Here is a 26,363-nt window from a genome sequence, read left to right on the forward strand (position 1 = left end):
CCTCGGCTGGACTTCTGGGTCTCTGGGGCTTTTGGTAAATTCCACTTTTAGGGCACAGGACTAAGCCTTCAAAGATTTCCCCTTCACCTGTATGGATATGAATTACCAGGTGCCCACCACAGTGAGCGTCTTCGCACTCTTATGGGGTGCCAGCTGTCATGGGAGTTTGCTCCCTTGGATCCAGAGGCTGAATGGCCCAGGTTAAATGTTCTTTGTGCCTGTTTCAGTCTCGCTGGTTCAGATGCTCTCTGGGAATTGTTTCCATAGGCTGCTACTAATTTCCCTTATGGTTCCCAGGCCCTTGTCTCTGTTGCCAGCAGCGCAAGGCGCACGCGTGGACAGAGGGCCTGCAGCGCCTGTGAGCCGTTCCCGCCCACGGAGGGTGAGCCCCCATGGCCACCCTTGAGGACCGAAATGCTCCCCTAACAACTTTATGTCCATGAAAATCAATCTTCCTCTGTTAACCACAGGTTTCCCTAGGTCGACTTTTCTTTATTTTTTAATTCTTACCCACGGACCACACGTGTCTTGTCCATACTCCCCTGGAGGCAGGAACTGGCCTGTCTCTAAGGTATTATTTCTTATGCTCAAGCCACGGACTCTGTAGCGCTATGATTTTTTTTTTCTTTTTTTCAGTTCAGTGTAAAGTTTCAGTGACGTTGCTCTGTTACTCACCCTGCGGAGGCGCGGTCTTCCCGCTTTGTCTGGTGCTGAGGAGCTGCGGGGTGGAGCTACCTTCCCCTACTCCGCCATCTTCTCTCTTGCTCCGCCCCCTCTGCACACCGGAAAGGGCTTCTTCTATCAATCATTCCACCGGTTCAAAGATTCATCCCTTGCAGAAGCCCAGAAGCACCCTCAGAGTCATGCCCAGAAATAACATTTTGCCACCTGTCTTAGCATCAGCCCACTTGGGTTGACACATGAAATTCACCATCACAGTGAGTTTCTTTGGCTTTCAGTATCATTCCCATTGTGCCAAAATATTGACCTGATTTATTGGCAATATGAAAAATATATGTGTTGGAAGGCTATTGGTATTTCTTATATATAAATAAATACACAAGACAGTGTGAGCCATAAATTTCACTCCTAAGTATTTACTCAAGATACATGAAAAACATTTTAAAATAAATAAATAACAAGGACATTTGAAGAAGATTTGTACAGTAATACACGGGCAATAAAACTGGAGACAATCTTAGTGTCCATCAACAAAAGAATGAAATAAATTACAGTACATTCACGTAATAAAATATGGCTTGGCCATGGAAATAATAAGCTGCTGTGTTGCACCAAAATGGATTAGTCTCAACAATATTAATTAGAATGAAAAGAAGCCAGACAAGCAGTACCTACTGCACAATTCCATTATATAAAAGTCAAAAGCAGACAAAATAGATCTATGCTGAGAGATCTGAGGACAACAGTTTCCTTTGTGGCTTGGAGATAAATGGAAAGGAGAAATGAGGGAAATTTGGGGGTTAGCGGAAATATTCTATATCTTAACTAGTGTGTGGGTTTCATGGTTAAGTTTGTCAAACATCATTAAACTCATAAGATCTATTCTTTTCACTATAATAATTTTTGTTTCATCATAATGGAATCAAATATATATTTCATTTATGTAATATAATATTTTATTTATTTATACAATATAAATAAATATATTAATATTTACTATGTTAATAAATATATATTTATTTATATAATGTATTTTGATTCCAATACATTCAACCCAACACACACGCACACACACAAGCAAAGAAATCTGGAGGTGCTGAAGAACTAAGCATTAAGGACATGTGGGAACAAAATCCCAAAAGGAATGGTAGCTCAGAGAGGTGATCCCAATATTTGATTCCACTTGTCCTTGGGGGCATTTGCAGTTCAAGAATGAAGGCACAATATTTGAGAAGCAGAATGTGGAGCAGTTTTATTTTACCTCCAAAGATAGGAGAGAAATTTGAATCCAGGTCCTACTGTTGAGGAGGGACCTTGGCAGACAGCTGTGAATTACAGCTGGGACCCCCAAAGGGATACATATTAAGATGTAGATCAGTTCATCAAACACTGTACCAAGATTCATATGAAGACACCTTCACTTAGATTAAAGGTATCTTTTCTTAGCCCAGCAACCTGACAAACAGGCAAATCCTCTCCAAATAGAAGTAGTCCACAACCTTAAACTATTGCTAAAACTCCATGTCTGGCTTTCAACTGAAAGTAACCAGACATACTAAAACATTAGAACTAACCAAAGGTCAAAGAGAAATAAATACAAAAAAAAAAATCTGAATGCAGGTGATCCAGGTATTTAAATCAAGGGCTTTAAGATAATTGTGATTAATGTGTGAAAGTAATCAAATAACTTGGAGAATTTTGATGGACAATTGGAAGCTATAAAGACTCCACTGGAAAAAGAACTGATGGAGTCAATAACAAATTAAAAGTCAGTAGATGAGTTTAAAGCATTAGTATTGCATTAAAAATTTAATACTATTAAAATTAGTAAACTAAAAGTTTTTTGGGGGGAGAGGCCTGAGGCATTAGTGAGTATACTTTTATTTTTCACGATGTTTGACCAATTTATAACTTTGTAATATACTGTTGTATAATACTGTCTTTTAAAATAGTTAATGCTTATTTCTATTGTGTTAATCAACTACTGGGTGCTACAAGTTGGCTATTATATAAAACCATGAACACCAGTCAGTCTTTCCTATTTGGAGTATCAACACTACTTTTTTGTTCTTTCCTCTTTGCCTTACTGACAAGCTTTGTTCATTTCTTCTTGTTTACACAGATAAAAACACTATGTATCTATAAATAAATCTTGTTTAACAGTATAGAAAGCATCCATAAATATGCATGCCTTGCTACTTGTTCAAACAATAAAAATTAAACATTCACTTATATGCACCTTTTTTTGTATTATATTTTCCTTTGTGTATACTTTAGATTAACTTTCTTTTTTAATCACAACCGTAAGTATGACTTTCTACAAATCCAACTAGTTTCAACTGGCCATTATTATCATTTTCATTGATGACAATAAACTTTATGCCCCCTCAAATCACCTACTTTTTTTTACTTTCTCTGGTGTTCTTAGAAATACTGTATTTATTTGTAACCACAGAATGTTCACCAGTCATCCTTTGTGGTATATATGTGCAATGGAATTTTATAGTTTAAACATTAAAAAATGAAATTCTGTCATTTGAGTAACTTGGATAGAACTGTAGGATATTATATTAAGTGAACTAAGTCAGGCACAGAAAAACAAATACCCTATGTTCTCACTTATACATGAAAGCTAAAAAGTTGCTCTTGCAGAAGTAGAGAATAGAACAGTCACCAGAGGCTGGAATGGAAATGGAAGTGGGAGATGGGAAAGGACGGTTAACCAGCATAGATAGTTGGCTGGGAGGTTTCTGATCTTAGCTTTGCAGTATAACTATGTTTTTGTCAGCTTTTTTGCTGCTGTGATTAAAAAGACCCAAACCAGAACAACTGTAGAAGAGAAAAAGCTTATTTGAGAGCTCATGGTTTCAGAGGTCTCAGTCCATAGAAGGCCAGTATCATTCCTTGGGGCTTTAGGTAAGGCAGGACATCATGCTGGAAGAGTGTGGTAGAGGGAAGCAACTCACATGATGATCAGAAGCAGAGAGAGACTCCACTAGCCAGATATAAATATATGCCCCATAGCCACACTCCCAGTGAACTACTACCTCCAGCCACACCCCACCTGCCTCTAGTTATGACTCAGTTAATCCCACCAGGGATTAATTCACTGAATAGGTAAAAGCTATAGCCCAATCATTTCTCCTCCAAATCTTCTTGCATTGTCTCACACGTGAGATTTTGGGGGACACCTCATATCCAAACCATAACACTATAGTTGGCAAAATTAAACTGAAATGTTTCAAAATAGCTAGCAGATAATATGGAATATTTCCAACACAAAGAAATGATAATTATATGAAGTGACTGGTGTGCCAGTTCCCCTGATCAATCACTACACATTGTATACATGTCTTGAAATATCACACCACATTCCACAAGCATGTATAACTTCTGTGTGGCACTTAAAAATACAAAGTATATATTTTTGTTAAAGTTCTCCTTATTTTCTCTTACTGCAACATACTGTTTTTTAACCAAGGACCCCCTCCCCCAACACACCTGAGATATCCAGCATTGTCTGGAGACATTTGTCATGACGGAATAGAAGCAAGTTCTGTATGTTTGGAGCAGGAGGGTCACCTGGTGTGTGGAAGCATCCTACAGTTCAAGGGCCTCAAACATCAATAGTACTGAGGTCGAGAAACCCAGATCCAAGTCATGAAATCATATAACCCCTAACAAATGCTCCTTCTTTTTTAAGCTGCAGGAGTTGAGAGACTTAAGTTCAAGGATTACACCAATACAGCCTTATTGATGGGGGAGAGAACTGCTGCTACTGTTGCCAGGCTGATAAATAGTTTTTAAAGATCAAGTTCAAAATGTACAGTGTATCTCATCACTGTTCACCATCTTTCTTATAGGTAGTTTTCTCAGCCACTAAGACTTTCTCCTAGGTTGACAAAAGCATTCTTGTGATCAATTTGAGAGCCATCCTTCAAGGTGGCTTTCCCATAATAGTTCTTATGGTTCATGCAATATCTGCTCTCCTTCTCTGTCCTTCAAGGAAATGTAATTACAAAGCAAATATTAAGAAAACTCTTTTTATTGATAATTTTCTATAAATAAACACTGCAAATACCCAGATCTTCTTGATTGGCAGCTTCTTGGTTACAAAAGTAGCTGGTTTAAAAGAAAAATGTAACTTTGATACTTAGAGTAAATAATGGAATATTAGGTGCTTGTAGAGAAGAATACTAGGGGGAAAAACTCTCTCTCTCTCTCTCTCTCTCTCTCTCTGACTATATTTGTAAAGTTAACTCTGGACATTTCTGCAAGAAAATGTCATAAATTCACAAATTTCTACCAAAGAGATTCTCATTTTAAAAATATGGCATTTCTTTCCTTTCTGAAAGACAGATTTTAACAGAAAAATAAGGGAAAATCAAAAGCCTTAATTTGTGGTATATTAATCTCTTAAACCAACACAATAAACTTATGTTCCACCCTAAACAAGTCACGTGCCTTTCTCACTGTGCAAAAACACATATACTCATATATGTACACATTTCTTCCCCCAAGTAACTCCCATTCTCTCTGTTTCTCTCTCTCTCTCTCTCTCTCTCTCTCTCTCTCTCTCTCTCTCTCTCTCTCTCACACACACACACACACACACACTCCACTTACATTCCCAGTCTTTAAAATTTCGAGTCAAACATCCCAGAACATGTGCATGTATTTTGATCTTTCCTAAATTAAAGAGGAGGCAAAGAACCTGGTTATATTCTGATTCGCTCTTGAAAACTCATTTCAAGCCAATTTTCTTGGTAACCAAGCCATCCTACAGTCTGGAGCTCTCACCTGAAAACACAAGTAGGATACAATAAGCTCCCAGTGAGCATTGGTATTGTTCCCTTAGAAATGTGAAATTTATGTTCCTTTGCTTCTCTAAAATTTTCATTTTTTTCATCTAAGAGCTGAAACAAATCTTTATCAGTTGCATCTTCAGCATATGAGATGGAGGAACTAGCTGTATAGGAAAATTACAAGGCAACCTGTACTAGAGAAGCATCACATTCAAATCCACCTGTGACTTCAGGACCAAGATGACTTTTGCAAGTTTGAGCCACACCATTTCTTGTAGAAATAAAGAAAGCAATCATGAAATTCATATGGAAAAATAAAAGACCCAGAATAGCAAAAACAATGCTAAGCAGGAAGTGTGAATCAGGTGGTATAGCGATACCAGACTTCAAACTATACTACAGAGCAATAGTAACAACAACAGCATGGTACTGGTACCAAAACAGGCAGGTGGATCAATGGTACAGAATAGAGGACACAGAAACCAACCCACAAAACTACAACTTTCTTATATTTGATAAAGGGGCTAAAAGCATGCAATGGAGGAAGGATAGCATCTTCAACAAATGGTGCTGGGAAAACTGGAAATCCATATGCAACAAAATGAAACTGAATCCCTTTCTCTCGCCATGCACAAAAGTTAACTCAAAATGGATCAAGGAGCTTGATATCAAATCAGAGACACGGCATCTGATAGAAGAAAAAGTTGGCTACAACCTACATACTATGGGGTCGGGCTCCAAATTCCTCAATAGGACACCCATAGCACAAGAGTTAATATCTAGAATCAACAAATGGGACTTACTCAAACTAAAAAGTTTTTTCTCAGCAAGAGAAACAATAAGAGAGGTAAATAGGGAGCCTACATCCTGGGAACAAATCTTTACTCCTCACACTTCAGATAGAGCCCTAATATCCAGAGTATACAAAGAACTCAAAAAATTAGACAATAAGATAACAAATAACCCAATCAACAAATGGGCCAAGGACCTGAACAGACACTTCTCAGAGGAGGACATACAATCAATCAACAAGTACATGAAAAACTGCTCACCATCTCTAGCAGTCAGAGAAATGCAAATCCAAACCACCCTAAAATACCATCTCACTCCAGTAAGATTGGCAGCCATTATGAAGTCAAACAACAATAAGTGCTGGCGTGGATGTGGGGAAAAGGGTACTCTTGTACATTGTTGGTGGGACTGCAAATTGGTGCAGCCAATTTGGAAAGCAGTATGGAGATTTCTTGGAAAGCTGGGAATGGAACCACCATTTGACCCAGCTATTCCCCTTCTGGGTCTATTCCCTAAAGACCTAAAAAGAGCATGCTACAGGGACACTGCTACATTGATGTTCATAGCAGCACAATTCACAATAGCAAGACTGTGGAAGCAACCTAGATGCCCTTCAATAGACGAATGGATAAAAAAAATGTGGCATTTATACACAATGGAGTATTACTCTGCATTAAAAAAATGACAAAATCATAGAATTTGGAGGGAAATAGATGGCATTAGAGCAGATTATGCTAAGTGAAGCTAGCCAATCCCTAAAAAACAAATGCCAAATGTCTTCTTTGATATAAGGAGAGTAACTAAGAACAGAGTAGGGAAGAAGAGCATGAGAAGAAGACTAACATTAAACAGGGATGAGAGGTGGGAGGGAAAGGGAGAGAGAAGGGAAATTGCATGGAAATGGAAGGAGACCCTCAGGGTTATACAAAATTACATACAAGAGGAAGTGAGGGGAAAAGGAAAAATAATACAAGGGGGAGAAATGAATTACAGTAGAGGGGGTAGAGAGAGAAGAGGGGAGGGGAGGGGAGGGGAGGGGGGATAGTAGAGGATAGGAAAGGCAGCAGAATACAACAGACATGAGTATGGCAATATGTAAATCAATGGAAGTGTAACTGATGTGATTCTGCAATCTGTATAAGGGGTAAAAATGGGAGTTCATAACCCACTTGAATCAAAGTGTGAAATATGATATATCAAGAACTATGTAATGTTTTGAACAACCAACAATAAAAAAAAGAAAAAAAGAAAAAATTTTAAAAAAAAGTTTGAGCCACACAATTGTAAAATATATTAAAGACAGGAAATAAATTTAAGTTACTCTGTCAGATACAAATCATGTCAGTACTTATTCAGTAATGGCTGTTTATAGAGAAAGCAAACCTTCCTCCAGACTGCATTAGGTATTAGGTAATTGAAACGGGAGGAGTAGACATTTATATGTCATCAACCAACTAGAAAAGAGTAAAACCAACAATTATTAAATAATTATATGCCCTGGAGAGTAATGTTAAACTGTTTGGTGGGTAGATAGATGATGGATGGGTAGAAAGACAGACTAATAGACACAAAGGTGGAAGGAAAGAAGGAAGGAAGGAAGGAAGGAAGGAAGGAAGGAAGGAGGGTGGGTGGGGGAGGGGGAGGGAGGGAGGGAGGAAAGGAAGGAAGGAAGGAAATCTCATTGAATTCTTACAACTGTACAAGGTAAATTTTGGTGTCCATATTTTAAAGATGGAACTGAGGCTAAGAGAATTGGAGGAACTTGGCTTAGAGCTTGAGTTCAAACTTATAGCTGTCTGGCTGTAAAGCCATGATGATTCTTTTACAAAGTTTAGAAATACACAATAGAATTGTCGCTATGAGACATCAGTACAAGAACAAAGTATATTCTGGAAAAGATATGTGTACACCGAAATGGACCTAAACACATGAAGCAGACACGAGAAACTGCAGTATTAAGACCATGCTTTCTGTGGATATGAAATGGCAAATGCCACCTTGCCTTATTTACATAATTGAATTTGGGATATTTGGTTTAATCAAAATGAATAAAAAGAGTAAAATAATAGGTTTTATGTGAAGATGATGATAGGCTTTAAGTTGTAGAGATAATATAATTAAGTCTAAATTACACTAGTTCATAATTTTAATGGAATAGGTTCCAGAAAAGCTCTAGAAAACCAAATATAATAGTTATATTTATAGGAAAAGATGCATTTAGCATTAAGTTTTAGTCACTCACAGCATGTATGTGCCAACAATTTCCACCTTGTATTCCATGGGCCATTTCTCTTAAAATAAAATAGGATTCCAGGATTCAAATTATTTGAAGAAATGCTGACTTGGCAGCAAAGGGAATTTATTGCATATATGTAAATGTACATTTTCAAAGTAGAACATACACTATGCTGAGAAGCCCAAATTTCCTTGTCTATAGGATGCTAGCTTCATGAATCACATGGTCATATTTTCCATGGAAAGAGTTTGGGAAATGCTTGGGTAGGCAATTATTGGTGAGAAAAAAATTGACAGGAGTTAAGACTATACAAATTGAGAATAACTTTACATTGCTGATATGAAGGATTGGAATGGAAGTATCCTCCCAAAGATTTGTATGTTGAAGGCTTAGTCCCCAGGGTAGCGATGTTCAGAGGTGGGGATTTGGGGAAGCAATTAGATCGTGAAGGCTCTGACTTCATCAGTGGATTAATCCATTGAAGGATTCATAGCTGATGGTATTATTGGGAAATGGTGTATGCTGTAGGAGGTGGGGCCTAGTTTGAGGCCCCAACTCAAACTCCTTTGAACAAGTCTGATGCACCCTGTGACAGGCCAACCTTATTTACAAACTTCACATTGCATAAGATTTACTAAAAGGTACTTGCCTTCTCTCCACTCTTTCCCTACCCTTAATTCTTTCCCATCCCTAGGTCACTGCAGGCATACCCAAGCAGGGTATTTCTTGTCCCTGACCCTTCCCCCTGTCCCTGTCTCTCTCTCTCTCTCTCTCTCTCTCTCTCTCTCTCTCTCTCTCTCTCTCTCTCTTTTTCTGATTCCTAGTCACCCTGATGTGAGCAGGTGGGTCGGCCACACTCTCTCTCTGCCATGAAGCACTGCCTCACCTCAGGCACATAACAATGAGACTTGCTAAACATGGACTAAAACCATGAGCCAAAATAAAACCTTCCTCCTGTTAAATTGTTATTCTCAGGTATTTAGACCCCACAATGAAAAGCTGACTTAACACAATTGTTCAACAACCTTTACAAGCTGACATGTCTTACTTTATTCTTTCACCTTTTGAATGGAGCAAAATGAATTGTCCTCCAGGGACATAAGGTTCTCATTTTCTTAACATAAGGTTCTCATTTTCTTTAGTCTCCTAACCTAACTTCTTTAACCTCCATTAGCATTATAAAAGTATGCACACTCAGGACAATTGACCTCATAATTGCATATGGTTTAATGTCTCATTTTCCCCTCAAATTAAAAGTTGGAGCCCATTCCTTCTACCTGATTTCCTTTTAACAACTTACTATTGACCTTTGGGGAGACGTGAGGAAATCATGGGGAAAGGAGTTTGGAGCACAGTTGGCATGAGTGGAGGTTTAAATTTTTTAATATTGATGGATTTGAAGCATGTGCCATGTATTTGATTTTAGTTAATGGACTACCCTCAAAGAGTCTAATAAATGATTTGAGATAACTTTTAAAGTTGAGCAGACATAGAAGTTCTGAAAAAAATGCATAGAGACACAGAAAGATAGAATTTTACTTTTACTTTCACCCCAAACTTGAAGGGGTTATTTTTCTCCCATTAAGAGTTTTGATCATTCTCAGAGGGCAGTTGGGAATTGTTTTCTGAGTTGTACAGGTAAGACAAGAAGCAGAATTTCAGAGAGAAATTTCCCAATTTCACATAATTGGGAGATAGGACATGGAACATCAGAAAAAATGTTAACTTCTTGCCGGGTCATCTAGCATCATGAATCTCAACAAGAAAAGAAATATAACAAAAGATTGAAGGGACCAACATTAATTAAGCACCTACTATGGGGAAGGGACCTTATGCCAACTCTTTCCTAAAATTAAAAATTGAACCCATATGGCTGCCCTGCAATATAAATACTGTTGACCTTATTTTAAACAAAGTTGAGCAGAGCTAGAAGTCTGCCCCTAACTTATTTGATTCTGAAGTGCATGATTCTAAAGTGTCTCCAAGGGAGAAATGTTTTTATCCCTGTACCCCACTTTATCATTTATAATAACAGGAAGAGTTCATCACGAAGATCTACCCTTTTCTAGAGGCCTCATGGGACACGACTTGAAAAATACAAACTCTAGTTTTTAAAAGGACAGAAAATATCAAAACAGCACCTGAGTCCAGGTGAACAAAAGTGAGACCATAAACATTTGGCAAAGTTACTCAATAGGCAATGTCCCTAGACACTGTGGATTCCACAGTGAAATTCTATAGTCCCTGCCCTCAAGGAACTTGTGGTATAAAGGGAAGACACAGGCAAGTTTCTTTTTTCCCAGTATACCACAAGAGACTATAATTCATGGTGATTTAGAGCCAAATGGAGTTTTATTTTTTCTTTTCTTTTTTTTTTTTTTTAAACAATACCTTTATTTCACTTATTTATTCTTATGTGGTGCTGAGGATCGAACCCAGGGTCTAGCATGTGCAAGGTAAGCGCTCTACCGCTGAGCCACAACCCCAGCCCCTGATTTTTTTTCTTTTTGATTGACGTACTTGATTGATACAATAATAAGCACAAATTCAAGGTGTAAAGCTCAATAAACTTTTAGATTTGTTTATACATGTAAACACTTAAGTTGAACTATAGATCATTTCTAGCACTTCAAAGGGTTCTCTCATTTCCCCTCCTAATCAATACCATTTCCAAAAGAAATTACTGGTCTTACCTCTATTATTGTAGATTAATTTTGCTTGTTTAAACTTCATATAATGGAGCTGCACAATAAATGCTCTTTTGAACTGGCTTAATTTCCTCAACATTATCCAAATTGCTGTGTATAATAATAGTTTGCTCTCTCTCATTGCTGGGCTATGTGCAAATGTCACACAATTTATTTATCCATTATACTGTTGATGGACAGTTGAGTTATTCCTTGGTTTGGGCCATTTTGAATAATGAGGATATGAGCAGTCTCATGTATGTCCTTTAATGGATATGAGGTATGGAATACCTAAGCCATAAGATGGCATATGTTTATCTTTAGGATACTCCCAAACAATATTCCAAGAATGTTGGTACAAAGTGTGCACTCCTCCCAGCAATACATAAGCATTCCAATTGTTCTATATCTTCAACATTTGGTATTGTTAGTCTTTTTAATTTTAGCCAGTCTGATTGGTATGGAGTAGTACCTCTTAACGGCTTAAGCCTGCATTTCCCTTGTAACCGATAAAGTTAAGCACTTTTACACAACCTTATTGGCCGTTTAAATTTCCATTTTTTGTGTGTGAAGTGCCTGCTAAACTCCTTTGAACAAGTCTGATGCACCTTGTGACAAGCCAACCTTATTTACAACTTCACATTGCATAAGATTTACTAAAAGGTTCTTGCCTTCTCTCCATTCTTTCCCTAACCTTAATTCTTTCCCATCCCAGGCCCCACCTCCACACACACACTCCCCACCCATACTGAAGAGCTTGTCTTAATTAGAGATGGAAAACTATATATTAGGCTCCCCAGGAAACCCAACTCCATTTTAAAACTGAAATAGACCACAGCAGTTTAGATATGTTCATCTCTGACAGCTTGTTTTTTTTTTTTTTTTTTCTTGCTGAATGCCCATTTCACATCTCTATCACAGCTCTGTGATTTAGCATCCTGGTAAAAGAACCGAGTATATTCTCTATCTTCCAGAATGTTAGAAATACAGCATTACATATATTTAAAAAACCTAAATCACTGTAAGACCTGCAAAAAATATCTCCAGTATTGATTTAAACATGTCGTTTTGCAGCATGCCTCCCTGCCCGTGCTTGGGAGCATAAAGTGACCCATAAATATTCTGGAAGGACCACTCATTTTCTATTCTTCTGTCACCCTGAGATGCAGAACCACTCCTCCCCTGAGTGCCCTCAAGATTTCCAATCAACAGGCAGGCTGGCTGAGGTAGACTGCCACAGGCCTTTTGCTGAAATTGTTGTCTAGTCTCCCTTCAGGCAATTTCTAAAAAAATAATAATAAGCAAGGTCTGTCTTCACATCATCCTTATCCCACAATAGAGAGATCAAAGCATTCTGGTATTCATTCATTCATTTCACAATAGGCTTCTGAGGCAGGGAAGAATTCACTACTGCAATTTCTGAGAAGGATCTTGGTACCTACACTGTGTATGTGTTTCAGGTCACATGGAAAAACATGGTGGCTTCATGAGATCTGTCACATCTCCAAGCTACAGAATCATAAGATTTTGAAGCCAAAAGGACCAAGGGAGCAGAAGCTACTTATTTTCAGATGAAGAAGTAGACCCAAGGAACATAGGAGGACTTCCCTAGGCCACACAGAGAACCTGTCCATGGTCATGTACAGAGCCTGGGGGATGCCCAAGGTCACACAGAGTAGAGGCTGAAGGAACTACCAAGATCTCACAGAGACTTTGGGGATAAATAAATCAGGACTTGGGTTTTCTTACTTTCAAGTCAATAATCCAAGATATTAAACTATAAAACATTAGAAAAAAAAGGGAATAAGAGGAGTAAAAATGAACTATTATCATCCTTAAGAATCAATGGTGGGTAAGCCAAAGTGTAGCTCAAGGTTTTAGAGAAAAGTTTGCCTCTGGTCAGCTCAAACAGGTAATAAGTAATGGATTAGAACCCAGATCTGATTGATGCCAAAGTCCACTCTGGATCATGGCTCTCTACTAATAAGTAAATATTTGAAGTGGTTTATGATCCCCTAAAACAGTCCTGGAGAATTTTTCTTTAAAAGATTCCATAAAACAACAAATAGCTTAAGAGGGAGGTGGGATAGAAAGGCCTTTTTTAAAATTTCTTTCCCTTTTTAATGTTTAATATTTTCTAGCCATTATGTTAATCATTTTGCTTTTTAAAAAGTGGTTGGCATATTTTAAAGATTTTCCTGAACTATAAAATGTCATTTAATTAAAAAGTAAAAACTAAATTTTTCTTGTAGCTCAAAATTAATGCTTTCATTAGGGCATTATCTGATATTCTTCGGCACATGTCCAAGTATCCCCTCACCCCGTATCTTCTGACTATAGTTTTTAGATATCCTGTGGGTTTGTTACTTGACAATTATGGCTAAAAATATGCTTGCTTCTGCCCACTCCCAGTTTATTATTTTTGCAAGCATTCCTTTCACACAACATCTTTATTATGAAGAACATACATGGGCCTTTATAGTCTTTCTTTACTCAAGAGATATTTATTGATCACCTACTAGGTGCCAGATTTCTCATGCCCCTGTCAACCCAGGAGACAAACATGTGAGCAAAGCATCACCATATAGTCAGGGGAACCATAATTAAAGCATCTAAGATATGCCTTGAGAACACAAAAGAAAGTAAAATAAGCCTGTGGAGAGAGTTAGCGAAATGTTCAAGAAGAAAAGTCACTAGACCTAGGTATTGAAGGGAGTGTTGGACTTTTCCAAAAGTCGGAGAGGAAATAAGTCATCCTAAGTTCATACAGAGGCCTGAGGAAGGACGCTGAGAGTGATGTCTACCAGGATTTTTAAGTGCTGCTTTCCAGAAGAAAAAGAGGCAGTCAAAATGGGGATTAGAAAGCACAAGCCTGCTGGCCTTGGGAGATGAGGAACCACAGGGCAATGAACCATGAGCATGTGGCATCTCACTCCAGTCAGAACAGCAGCTATTACGAAGACAAACAACAATAAGTGTTGACGAGGATGTGGGGAAAAAGGTACAATCCTACACTGCTGGTGGGACTGCAAATTGGTGCAGCCAATATGGAAAGCAGTATGCAGTTTCCTTGGAAATCTGGAAATGGAACCACCATTTGACCCAAATATCCCTCTCCTCGGTCTATACCCAAGAGACTTTAAAACAGCATACTATAGTGACACAGCCACATCAATGTATAAAGCAGCACAATTTACAATAGCTAGACTGTGGAGCCAACCTAGATGCCCTTCAGTGGATGAATGGATAAAAAAAAATGTGGCATATATACACAATGGAATTTTACTCAGCAATAAAAGAGAATAAAATCATGGCATTTGCAGGTAAATGGATGGCGTTGGAGAAGACAATGCAAAGTGAAGTTAGCCAATCCCCATCCCCAAAAAACAAACACCGAATATTTTCTCTGATTTAGGGAGACTGATTCGTAGTGGGGTAGGGAGGGGGAGCATGGGAGGAATAGATGAATTCTAGATAGGGCAGAGGGGTGGGAGGGAAAGGGAGGGGGCAGGGGATTAGCAAGGATGGTGGGATGTGAAAGGCATCATTATCCAAAGTACATGTATGAAGACACGAATTGATGTAAATATACTTTATATATAACCAGAGATATGAAAAATTATGCTGTATATGTGTAATAAGAATTGTAATGCATTCTGCTGTCATTTATTTTTTTTAAAAAAAATCAATTCAAAAAAAAGGGGGAGCATGTGGGCTGAGGAAAGACAGGAGAGGGCTTCTGAAGGCCATTTTTCTGCACCATGGTCTGAAAAACATTTGACTTCCCTCAAAAAGAAATCCTGCTAAAGTGTCTAGGATGCATGTTTCAGTGATATAATTATATAGAATAACTCAGGAACAATATCCCACAAGACAGGGAGAGTGGATACTTTAGAGAGGATGAAGGGTTAATGATGGGTTGGGGCACACAAGGGCCTCTGGGATGGTCAAAACATTCAGTTGTTTGATTTTTGTTTGTTGTTTCATAGTTTGGGTATTAACGTTTATTTTGCAATGTCAAAGCTACCAATACCTGGGTTAAAGACACATTTCGTGTTTCAAAGCCTCCAGGTGGATCGTGGGAGTGTGGAAGTGGGAAACCAGCCAGATTCCCCCATCACACATGAAAGAACACCATGTGCCCAGAGGACGTGCCTTTGGTTCTTGTGGTGGAAAGCACTTCATTGCTGTGAGGAGATCCGGGTTTGTCACAGAGAACAGAGGTAGACAAGTGGGGAACCTCAGAAAGACCCTAGGGGAAATGGAGCTATTCCCCAAAATGATCTTCATTTCCACAACTTCCTTCTGAGGTCATTATTAAGCTTCCTGAAGCTCTAGGATTGTGAGGTAATAAGAACAACAATATCTTGAACAAAAAGAACCCAAGGCCAACCCATTCCAGCCTGGAGTAGTCTAAGGATTCATGTTTCTTCCAGAGTAGTTGGAAGAAGGACCAACTCTACTTAAACTAGAGTTGCTAGGTCAGGGTATCTACTCACCTCCTTGAAATGCATGTCCCCTGGGAACAATGGGGGCATCTCTAATGGCACAGAAAGAAAAGTACGCACTGTGTCCTGTGGTAAGACCAAGAGAGCATTGGTACCTCCTGCCCACCCCACCACTCCCATGGTCTCATCACACAGGCAGCCAGGCAGCTACTGGACTGAGCTGCCTCATGGTTCTGCTAAGGCCAACATTTTCTCCACCCTCATCTTGACCCCTGCAGAGTCAGCAGCACAGTGAGGTCAAAGAGGGCTTGCACTCAGGAACCAAACTGTGCTGCGTCTTCGTCCTGGGCTTGCCTCTTAGGATCTATGCATTTGAGTAAATTATTGAATCTATCTGGTTCTCATCTGTAAAGGAGACAACTGCAACTCCCACAGAGAGTTTGTGCATGGATTAAGTGAAGTCAAACCTATGAAGTATCTGATAGAGACCCTGACACTTAGCACCTAGGAAATGGCAGTGTGAGGTAGTGTTATAATTAGGTAGAATTTATAAATATCTTTTTAAACCCGTAAGAAGATAACCTCCAGAATGGAAAAACACGGAAAGACCAATAATGCCAAAACTGTTAAGAATGAGAAGCAACTGAACACCCACATATCCTGGTAGAAGAGTGAATTAGTGCAACAATTCTAGAAAACTGTTCACCTGAGGCTACTGAAGCTGAACATGCATATTCCTATGACCCATCAATTCCACTCCTAGGTCTAACATAAACCCTATAGAATATGTACTTGTACACCCAAAAGATAAGAAGAGTCCTAAACAATGTTTTTCATAATAGCCAGAAGTTAGAAATTGCCCAAATGCTCATCATCAATGAGATCAATAAATAAACCATGATGTATTTACACAATGGAATATTTCACAGCATTGAAACTGATATAGATACCTGCTCCATTCAAAAATAGGAATGAACCACATTAGAAAGAAAGAAAGGTTTTTTAAAAGCCACTAAATTCTGGTGCACTTGGAAACTCCTCCATCTTTTCCAGAAGTCTCCAGAAAGATGACCACTTCTTAGTGGTGGTAGCTAGCCTTTCCCATAGTCAGATATGTATCTAAGAGAGTGACGTGTATCCATTTCTTTATTCTTCTAACACCTTATCAGTAGAAAGACTGTACTTTGTGTGCTGGGTATGGTTCCAATTTACACCTATTATCCCAGCAAAATTATTAATAGCACCCATTGCCTTCCTTTTACTCTGGAAAGTGCCTTCCTTTGAAGAATAAATTACATCTCCATGCTGTCTATGAGGTGGGTACCAATGAGCATCTTTTTAAAACAGAAATAAATAAATGGCACACAGAGAATTAAGGGAATTTGTCCAAAGTTCCAGAGCTAATCCAATGTTCTTGAGATTCAAAATTTTCTTGAGGACTTAACTTTCTTCTTCATTTGCAGTTTTAACCCATTTTCTGTTGTCCCATACTTCTGAAAATAGGACAGCTGCTCATCTGCCCACAGCTGACCCACTTTGCACACAATGGCCTCTCTGCATGCTCAGGACCTCAGGATGGAATCCATCCTCTGTCCTCTTTTTGTAATGATATAAATATGTTCCCTCTCACATTTATGTTTGTCATTATCCAATATATTTTCCAAGGCTGTAGCCATGTCTATAGACGGTTCCCATTGTTCCGTTCATTTCTTCAACAAATTACCCAAAGAGATCCTGCTATTTGCCAGGCACTGCGGGCTTCCTTGGCAATCCAGTGGTAATAAATAAAGACCAGCTCAGACCATGGTCTCAGAAGCTTACAGTCTGGTAGGAAAAACAATAGAGAAAAAAGTAATGGCTGCAAAAAGAACTCATTAACATTAGGATGAGGGTGGTGAGGAATGTAACAGGGGACTTGGGTTGATGGAGCTAGCATCAACTCTTCTAGGAAAGAGTGACATTTGAGTCCTAACAGGTGATGGACTGGTGAAGTTAGTGGGGAAGAGTGTTTTGGCAAAAGGAACAGTACAAGCAGAGACTCTTAGGGTGGAAAGAGCTTCAGAGAATGGTACTATGTGAGGCTGGTAAAAGAGGCAGGGGAAACTAGATCTGACAGTGCCTGTAGCCCAAACAAAGAGCTCAGTTATTCTAAGTGCAGTGAAGTAGTTGGATTCATTTAACAGTTAAATGGCATAATCCTATCTCTATGCAGTGCTTCAATTCCTGGCTTTCAAAGCATTGAATACTCTAAGCTAAGCAAAGAGGGAACCAACTCCATTCATCCATGTATCCCAAGAGTGTAGAACATTTTTAGAAATCATTTAAGAACAGTTTTAAAAAAAAAAAAAAAACAAATGAACAGCCTCCCCCAACTGCCCTTGGTTACCAGAAATTTCTTTATCTTTCTCAATAACACATTGCCAACTAGTATACAGAGACTAAATCTGTCAAAAGTCCTGGACCACAGCCACCAGTTGCATAATCTCACTGTTGGTCTTGTAGTCTCTTATGGTACTGAAAAAAAAGCATTACATACCTAAATAACAAGAATGGCACCCCTGAAGTTAGGCAATGCCATGACCTGAGATAGGTTCGGCCTCTGTCTCTTCGGTCTTGAATATTGATTCGTCTCTATATTTGCATCTTTGTTTATTTATGAATATGTGTGCCTGATTTATTCCAAGAGTGCTTTAAGGAAGATTCTCAGGCTAGAGAAAATAGAACAAGTTTACATAACAGAAAGAGAACATAAATTCAAAAGAAGAAGAAAGTAAGAGGAAAAACAAGAATAGGGCCAGAGAAATGATTCAGGAATAAAATTTTTACCAAAAAAAAAAAAAGCATTCTTAGAGTTTTGGACATTTGGCGTTAAGTTTTCTAGAAGCCAATATTGTTGGGATTTGGGGGGCTAGTTAATCAGATTCTTCCTCAGAAGGTTCAGGATCAATTGAGAAATAGAGCTAAGAAGAGAATTAAAATGCGGTTTCTCTTCTAGTGCTGAAAAAGCTGGAATGGAAAACTGGTCTTGGGTCTGAGAGCCAAAATGACCTTCCACATGAAGTGTGCTGATTTACTCCTGGCCACAAGCAGAACAGCAGACAATTGCTGGCTCCAAGGAGCAGACCTACCGGTCGGTCCACTCATCACCCGTAAGAGGCAAAGACAGAGAATAAGAGCACCTTTGCCCTGAGCACAGGTGGTCCTAGGGAGGCACCGAGAAGCCAAATACAGCACGATGGCCATTGTGCCAATGTCGACAGTCAGTGAAATTACACCTCACTCTGGAATCTCCTTATAAGAGACAGAGAGAATGGTAGGCACAAATCACAATCATGTTTCTACACGTTCCAGAAGACAGCTTTTCGCTGGTGAAACCAAAGCAAGTACATATTTTTCAGTACTCCTCCAAGGTCTTATTGAAATGCAGTCTAGGTTGGGGCCGGCGGGCCTGAGATTTCATACTTCACAGCTTTCAGGTGGTGCTGTGATGCCGTCCCATGTGCCATAGTTTGAATAGAAATGAAAGGTAGGGCATCTAGAACAGAGGTTCCTAACTGGGGTCCATGCAGGACTCTTGAATTCAGAGAGTCTGAAGAAATGCACATCTTCAGTTTTGCTTGCTTCCAATTCAACGTTATCATTTCCTTCTATTATGAATGTAGACAACAAGGCACAGTAGTAGGAGCAGCGCCTGTGCCTCGGTCACCAATGGAAACCTTAGGTCTCTTCCAGTCACTTTACAGTTGTTACAGATGCCTATCTCCAAATATTGCTTTCTGATGTCTTTATGATGTCTCTAAACATTACTCATGACTGTTTGGAAATTACAGTGCTAATCAGGCCCACTGTGAGCGCTTGACATTTAATGTGTCAGTGATGAAACTTGTATATTATGAGCTCACAAACTAACAAATCATGATATTTTAAAGCTGTATGTCATTAGAACTGCATTTCATTATAATTGGTTTTAAAGCTGTGTTTTATTATAATTGGTTAATCTTATGCATTTTTTATGCACTTAAAAATATTATTCAGGGAAAGAGTTCCTAGACAGCCCTGGAACTCCAAGACAGCATAGCACAGAAATGGTTAAGAGCCTTTGATGTGGAAGGGAAGTGGCCACTAACCCATGTTGGTGACGGCATGCTTTGTGGCTGAATTCTGGAGCCAGTCTCCATGGATCTGAATCCTCCTTCCTACTGGGTGTGAGACCTTGGGCAAAGGCTTTTCCTCTCCGTACCTTGTAGCATGTATTTCAAAGGACAGTTAAAGGGTTTAATGAGTTAGTGTTTTTAAGATGCATGGAACAGTGCCTGGCTCAGAGAAAATACCTTATAATAGCACTAGCTTCAGATTCTCAACTGCTCAAGCTTCCATTCAGCACCCACCTGAGAGACAGAGATAAATATTGCAAAATCCTGGTCTCTAGGAGTCCACAGATTCCACAGGAGAGAGGGCAAGCAAACACACTGGAAACAATGAGCTCAGACTCAGAACAGAGGTAGGCACTGTGGGAACCCAGCAGAAGGAACTCCTGGCTCGGTGGGGGAAGGGCACAAATCTTGGCAAAATGCTCATCAAACACTTCCCCACATCGTTCTGACATAGGCAAATACATCCCATTTCCTCCTGGCTGTGGTTTCTGCTGATTTCTTGTTTCAATTCCCTGAAAAGCTCAGTATGCCTTTTAAAATCCTGGTAACCAGGCTTCTTGTTAGCAGTTTGCTATTTTGTTAGAGTTATTCCCATCTAGTCTCCACTCCACCAGGTCCTGGCACAATACCATAATCACCTGACAGGTTTATGCCCCATGCCAACACCTTTCCAGGAGAAAAGAAATTCTGTTCTCCCTGCATCCCAAGAGATGGCTTGCTGACACCGGGCACTGCCTGCTCTTCCTGGGCAGAGATTCTCCAGCCTGTAGCACACAGTTGGAATGTGATTCCCACAGGAAAGCAGACCCAAGCCAGATTATGTGCTCTTGGCTCTTGGGAATTCCTGATTGTTGTCAAGTGATTAGTACTAGTAACTACTGCATCTCCTATATCGTGGGCTTCTGTCTGTGCAAGGAACTGCAAACTTCTCATTGGTATTAGGCAGCTAGGGCTGTCACACAAAACACCACACACTGGGTGGCTTCAACCACAGGACTTTATTTTCTTGCAGGTCTGGAGCCAGAAGTGGAAGATCAAGCCTGCGGTGGTGGGTTTGGTTTCTTCTGAAGCCCTCCTCCTCGGTTTGCAGATTACTATCTTCTACATGTGTCTTCAGGTGACCTTTCCTCTATGCATGTCTGGGTCCTGGTCTCTTCTTATAAGGGTACCAGTCCTATTGTATAGGACCCACCCCCAATGACATCATTTTCATGGAATTACCTCTTTGAAGACCACGTCACTAAATACAGCTTCATTATACTGGGCTTTAGGGCTTCAAGATAATGAATCTGACAGAGGATACAGATTCAACCCACAACATCACCTAAGGCCAAACAAGCCATTGTAGATGAGGATCTATGCTCTAAAAAAGTTAGAACATGCCTACGTTCACACAGCCAGGGCAACTGAGATTTGGAGCCAGTGTTCAGCCCACTCCACCTGCTTGCTTCTGGCCTAGTCCCTGGACTCACCTGGAGGACTTATAGATCCCCAAGTCCTTCTTCCAAACCACCTGAATCAGAGTTCCAGAGGAGAGGACTTGGGATTCAGCATATTTTCCCGAACTTTCATGGATGCACTACAATGTGCAAACCTCTTCCCAGTACGACACAGACACCTATGGCTGCTCGAATGCCATATTCCAGCCTTTTTAACATCTGCTCTTGGATGGAGGAGCCCTGTGAGCAGTGTCTCCATTCTCAGGGACCTGCCCTTCTCTAGAGTTCATCTGTAGTGGGATGCAGTGCTGACCTTCCCTAGGTTCCTAGCAGAGTGTAGAGCATCCCCTGCATCCCACCCACCATGGCCATGTCATGCTCTCCCTCACCGTCCTCCCGACAGCCTCCCATGACCTGCTGCCAGTCTCTGAAGCCCACTCTTGCCGGCCCACTCTTAACTGGCTTTGCAGAGACCTGAAGACTTGAGAAGCTCTAGCAGAGATAGAGAGGTCTGTGGACAGCTCCTCTGGGGAAAGCAGAGCTGGAAACTGAGCTCAGCAGCCTGTTCCCCTGACCACTCCCCCAGTGTCCAGCCCCAGAAATTCAGCAAGCAACAAGGCCTCCCTAGAAACTCTGTATGAAAATCATACACTAGAGGGATTCATCCTGGGGTCTTTTTTGTCATTTAACATCCTTATAAGGGTATATATGAAACAAACAACAACAAAAAAAAAACTGCTCACAAAGTGGACAATTTAACAAGTTTAAATTGCATACTCCTATGAAGCTATCACCAAAATCAAAAGAATGATTGTACCCATCATATCCAAAATTTTCTCATGTCTGTTGGTAAACTCTCTCTTGTTTCTTGCTGGCCCTTCCAACCAATGTTAGTCAGTTATTTGTTACTGTAGCAGAAAACCCAAGATAATCAACTTAAAAGAGAGGAAAGGTTTAGTTTAGCTCAGAGTCTAGGGGGTTTCAATCCATTGTCTGTTAATCTGTTGCTTTGGGGCCTGCAGTGAGACATGTGATTAGAGTCTGGGCAGAGGAAGCTGCTCACTTTACGCCGGCTTGGAAGTGAAGGAGCAAGAGGAATAGGCCTAGGGCACATCCCCAGTGACCTAACTTTCTCCTGCTGGTCCCCAACAACACCATGAGCTGGGGAACATGCCTTTAACACAAGGGCCTTTGAGGGACACTTACCCAAACCATAATACCACTCATCCACCCTCTACTCCCCATCTCTCCAACCCCCACATTCCAAGCAACTGTTTTGACTATTTCAATTAATTACAATTAAGTAAAATAAAAAATCAGTTCTTCAATATCTCTAGCCACATTTCAATGTTCAATAGCCATTTACAGTCACCATCTGAGACATAGCCAATATTGAACCTTTCCGTCATTGTAGTTCCTTCTATTAGACAGCACGGCTCTAGACACTGGTTCCTGTTCCCTTTCATAGTGTTAAACAAACCTGATCCAAACTTCCTTCTGGGCTCATCTTTTAAGCTGTTGTGGTTTTGAGGAGCTTCCTGGGTGTCAGACTACTAAGCATTTTATGGATGTGTTACTGCATTAAATAATCAGAATGGAGGGGCTGGGGTTATGGCTCAGTGGTAGAGCTCTCGCCTCACACATTGCAAGGCCCTGGGTTCGATCCTCAGCACCACATAAAAAAATAAATAATAAATAAATAAAGTCATAAAAAAAATAATAATCAGAATGGCCCTATGAGATGGGAAGGATTATAGGTGGGAAAACTCAGACACAAGAAGGGTAAGTGGACGGGAGGACTGGCATGGTTTCCAGGGTTAGCTCCTACCCTGCACTAGGCTGAGGCAGTGTAATGAAGTGTTTTGAAGCACAGACACAGACTCCAGAGTTTGCCCACGTGGGTTCCAATCCTGGCCTCACAACCTCCCAACTGTGTGACCTTGGGAAAGCCATCAATTATCTATGCTTCAGTTTCCTGTATATTACATGAAAATAAAAATGAAACCTGTCTCATATGATCATGATGAGGACTGAACAAGTTAAAATACACAGAACACATAGGATTTTTCATGTTTCCTACTTGACGCCCTTTTTCTCACTCCTGTCCTGTACTACTCTGTGCAATGCTCCAGTATCTCAGAAATAGAAGCCAGGGCCTTGAATAACGATGAAGCATTTATTCTTCCCACCATCCCTCTCTCCTCTCTCTGCCATCTCCTGTATCCCCATGAAGCACCAGACTCCCAGTGCCCAGAGTCATGTGGCACACAACAATGGAGAGATCCTGTGGTTTCAGACTTGATCTTTCTGCTCAGACTTCTCCCTGGTGAAACTGTAAGTCACTTCCTTCTCTTTCTCAAGGAAAGACAGGATTATTTGAGGAAATGGAAACAACAGAATTATTTTCCCACTCCGCTGACTTTTCAGAAGAGGTAAATGATGTTAGATTCATAATCGTTGCATTCCTTTCTTCACCGCCTTTGAATGTGTCTAGTCCCCATCGGAGCAAGAAAGCAGGTGCTTTCTCAAGGAAACTTGAGCAGCATATTACCACTGTAGGAACCACTGTGGCAGATTATCATTGCAAGAATCATTAAGTCTGTGTGAAAATTCACCAAGGGAAATTTCATTCAGGAAGAACAGATTTATATAGAAATGCAGGTGTGGACAGACCAAAGACTGACAGGGATGGTAAGATTCATCCATCCATAGGGATTTTCTTACCTTAGGGAACAGTTTCTTTTCTCTTTAAATTCCAGCCCACTCCCCTACCCACCTCCAACATCTGACTCTGAGGAAAGATTTTCATTTCTTTGAAGAAGATAGAGGAGGGAGACACATCTCACTCCACTCTTCAACGACACCCAAGTCCCCCGAGCAGGTGTCCACCAGCTACAGTACTGGACGAGGAGACCTTATAGTCCCCATTCAGTGGCACAGTATGGAAGGCCATATTCCATGGCCAGAAAAAGCTATAAAAAACAGATGCTAACACACATGCACCCGCACACTCCAACACACTTTCACACCAGCCTATGTTCATTCAACCTCATTATTTTTCTATTCTGTAGTTTCCATCCTAACATGATAAAAATTTGTATCCAAAAGTGTTAAGAATCCCTTCCTGACTACAAGAACCAACATTTTTTTTTTTTTTAAGCAGACAGGGTTTAGATTAGTAAAACCAGAGATCTATCCTGAGAGCATGAAAAAGTTTTGCTTAGGGAAGTATCGATCCTTAGAAACACAATTTTATTTTCTTGGACAATTAAAAGGAGATTATGCCACTAGGCCTAAGAAGATGGTATCACTACTTATCACCTGGAGTCCAGCAGATAACTATCTTAATTTAAAAGACCCTAAAGGTCAATGCTTATTTAGTTCCTTACAATAATCTGTTTTGCTATAATTCTGTTCTTCTATTTAATTTCCTTATCTAGAGCAGCATTTTCAATTTGCATTTTATAGAACAATAGATCCATGAGGTGTTAATGAGTATCCCCAGGGTTTTAGAAAAATAAGTGGTTTTATAAGCAAATAAGTTTGGGAAACGCTGGGCTAAAGGAAATGTAAAAGGGTTCTTCATTACCAGCCTTCTCAGAACCTCTAATATGTTAATGTGTCTTACGAGTCCAAGGGCTGAAACAAGATTAAGAAGTAGGTTTGAAAAATGTCTGACACAGAGGCCAGAACATAGTAATAACCAATTGACATTAACTGCTATAGTTATTAGCTATCATAATTTGAAGCTTTCTCAAACTGTCATATTTAAGCGTCCCTTTCTTACCTAGAACAACTCCCTGAATTTAAAGTTCCATGGAACACACTTTGGGAAAGGCTAACCTGTTTATCACTCCCTACTAATATTTAGTGTACATTTTTTTCTCATTTCTACAAGCAAAGGAAATATGATGCCATGTGTAAGTACACAAAATATGAAAGAATCTTATATGTGATTTTGAGAGCATTTATAGTCCAGAAATGAGACTTGTTCTTACTTGGGCAGAATTTCATTTATTCTGACACTCTCATCAGAGCTAATGGTTTTAATATCTTTATGTGGTTTTAATTACTTTACATTTACCTCAAACACAATCACACATGTGGTTCATTTTTAACAGAAGTGCCTTTGATGGAGGAAGGACTTTGGGAACATAGAAAAAGTTCACCTTCATTTATTTCTCCATTCATCAAAATATGCAAACATGCACAAATTTGCATGTGTGTGTATGCACACGCACACACACACACACACACATTCCACTACATGTAACATTTAGTGAACTCTCCATTAAGTGTCAAACACCACCAGGGATGAAACAATGAATCAAATGGATTGCATCCCCTGCCCTCATGGAGTTTATATTCTAGTGGAGTAGAGCGGATACCCAGATAAAGAAGAGAGCATACAATCTCTTGGTATAAGTGCTCCAGAGAAAAGTGGTGGCACATCCCTTTTAATAAAAAAAAAAAAAAGTTGAGAAGACTGCACTGAAAATGTGGTATTTGAACACAGACCTGAATATAGTGAGGAAGTCATGCAGAGTCTGGAACCTGGTTAGAGCATTTGCGTAACAGCAAGAGGACTTGGTTGGAGTAGAGCCAGTAGCAGGAAAAATCACAAAAGTCTGAATATCCATGGGAGGGAGAGGGGATGGGGTCATCTGGGATCTTGAAAGCATCTGAAAGCACTCTGACTTTTGCTCTGCAGAGCCATTACAGAATTTTGAGCAGAGGAGCAAAGAGATCTGTTTTGTTTTGCAAGATGACACAATCTGCTCGGTTGAGGTTACATGTGGTGGTTGTAGGAGGGCAAGGGTGAGAGCAGGGGGCATAATCCAGGCATGAAGGACAACGGTGGCTTGGACCAGAGAGGAAGCAATGGAGGAAGCTCCAGACATGAAATCCATTATGGAAGAGATAGCATCAGCCTCATTGGACATGTCCCACAAGGAAAGCTGGATAAAGACAGGCGAAGGAAGACTGCTTTGAGAACGAAGGTGTTCTGCAGCCACAGTTGGTTCTTGTTCAGTGGGCAAGTCAGACTGCAGCCTGTCAGCATGTGCCATCGTCTTCCTACCCAAAGAAATCCACACAGTCAAGATCTAAATCAAGATGACT

The sequence above is a fragment of the Urocitellus parryii genome, chromosome 3, assembly GCF_045843805.1.
Source record: "Urocitellus parryii isolate mUroPar1 chromosome 3, mUroPar1.hap1, whole genome shotgun sequence".
Taxonomy (NCBI): Eukaryota; Metazoa; Chordata; class Mammalia; order Rodentia; family Sciuridae; genus Urocitellus; species Urocitellus parryii.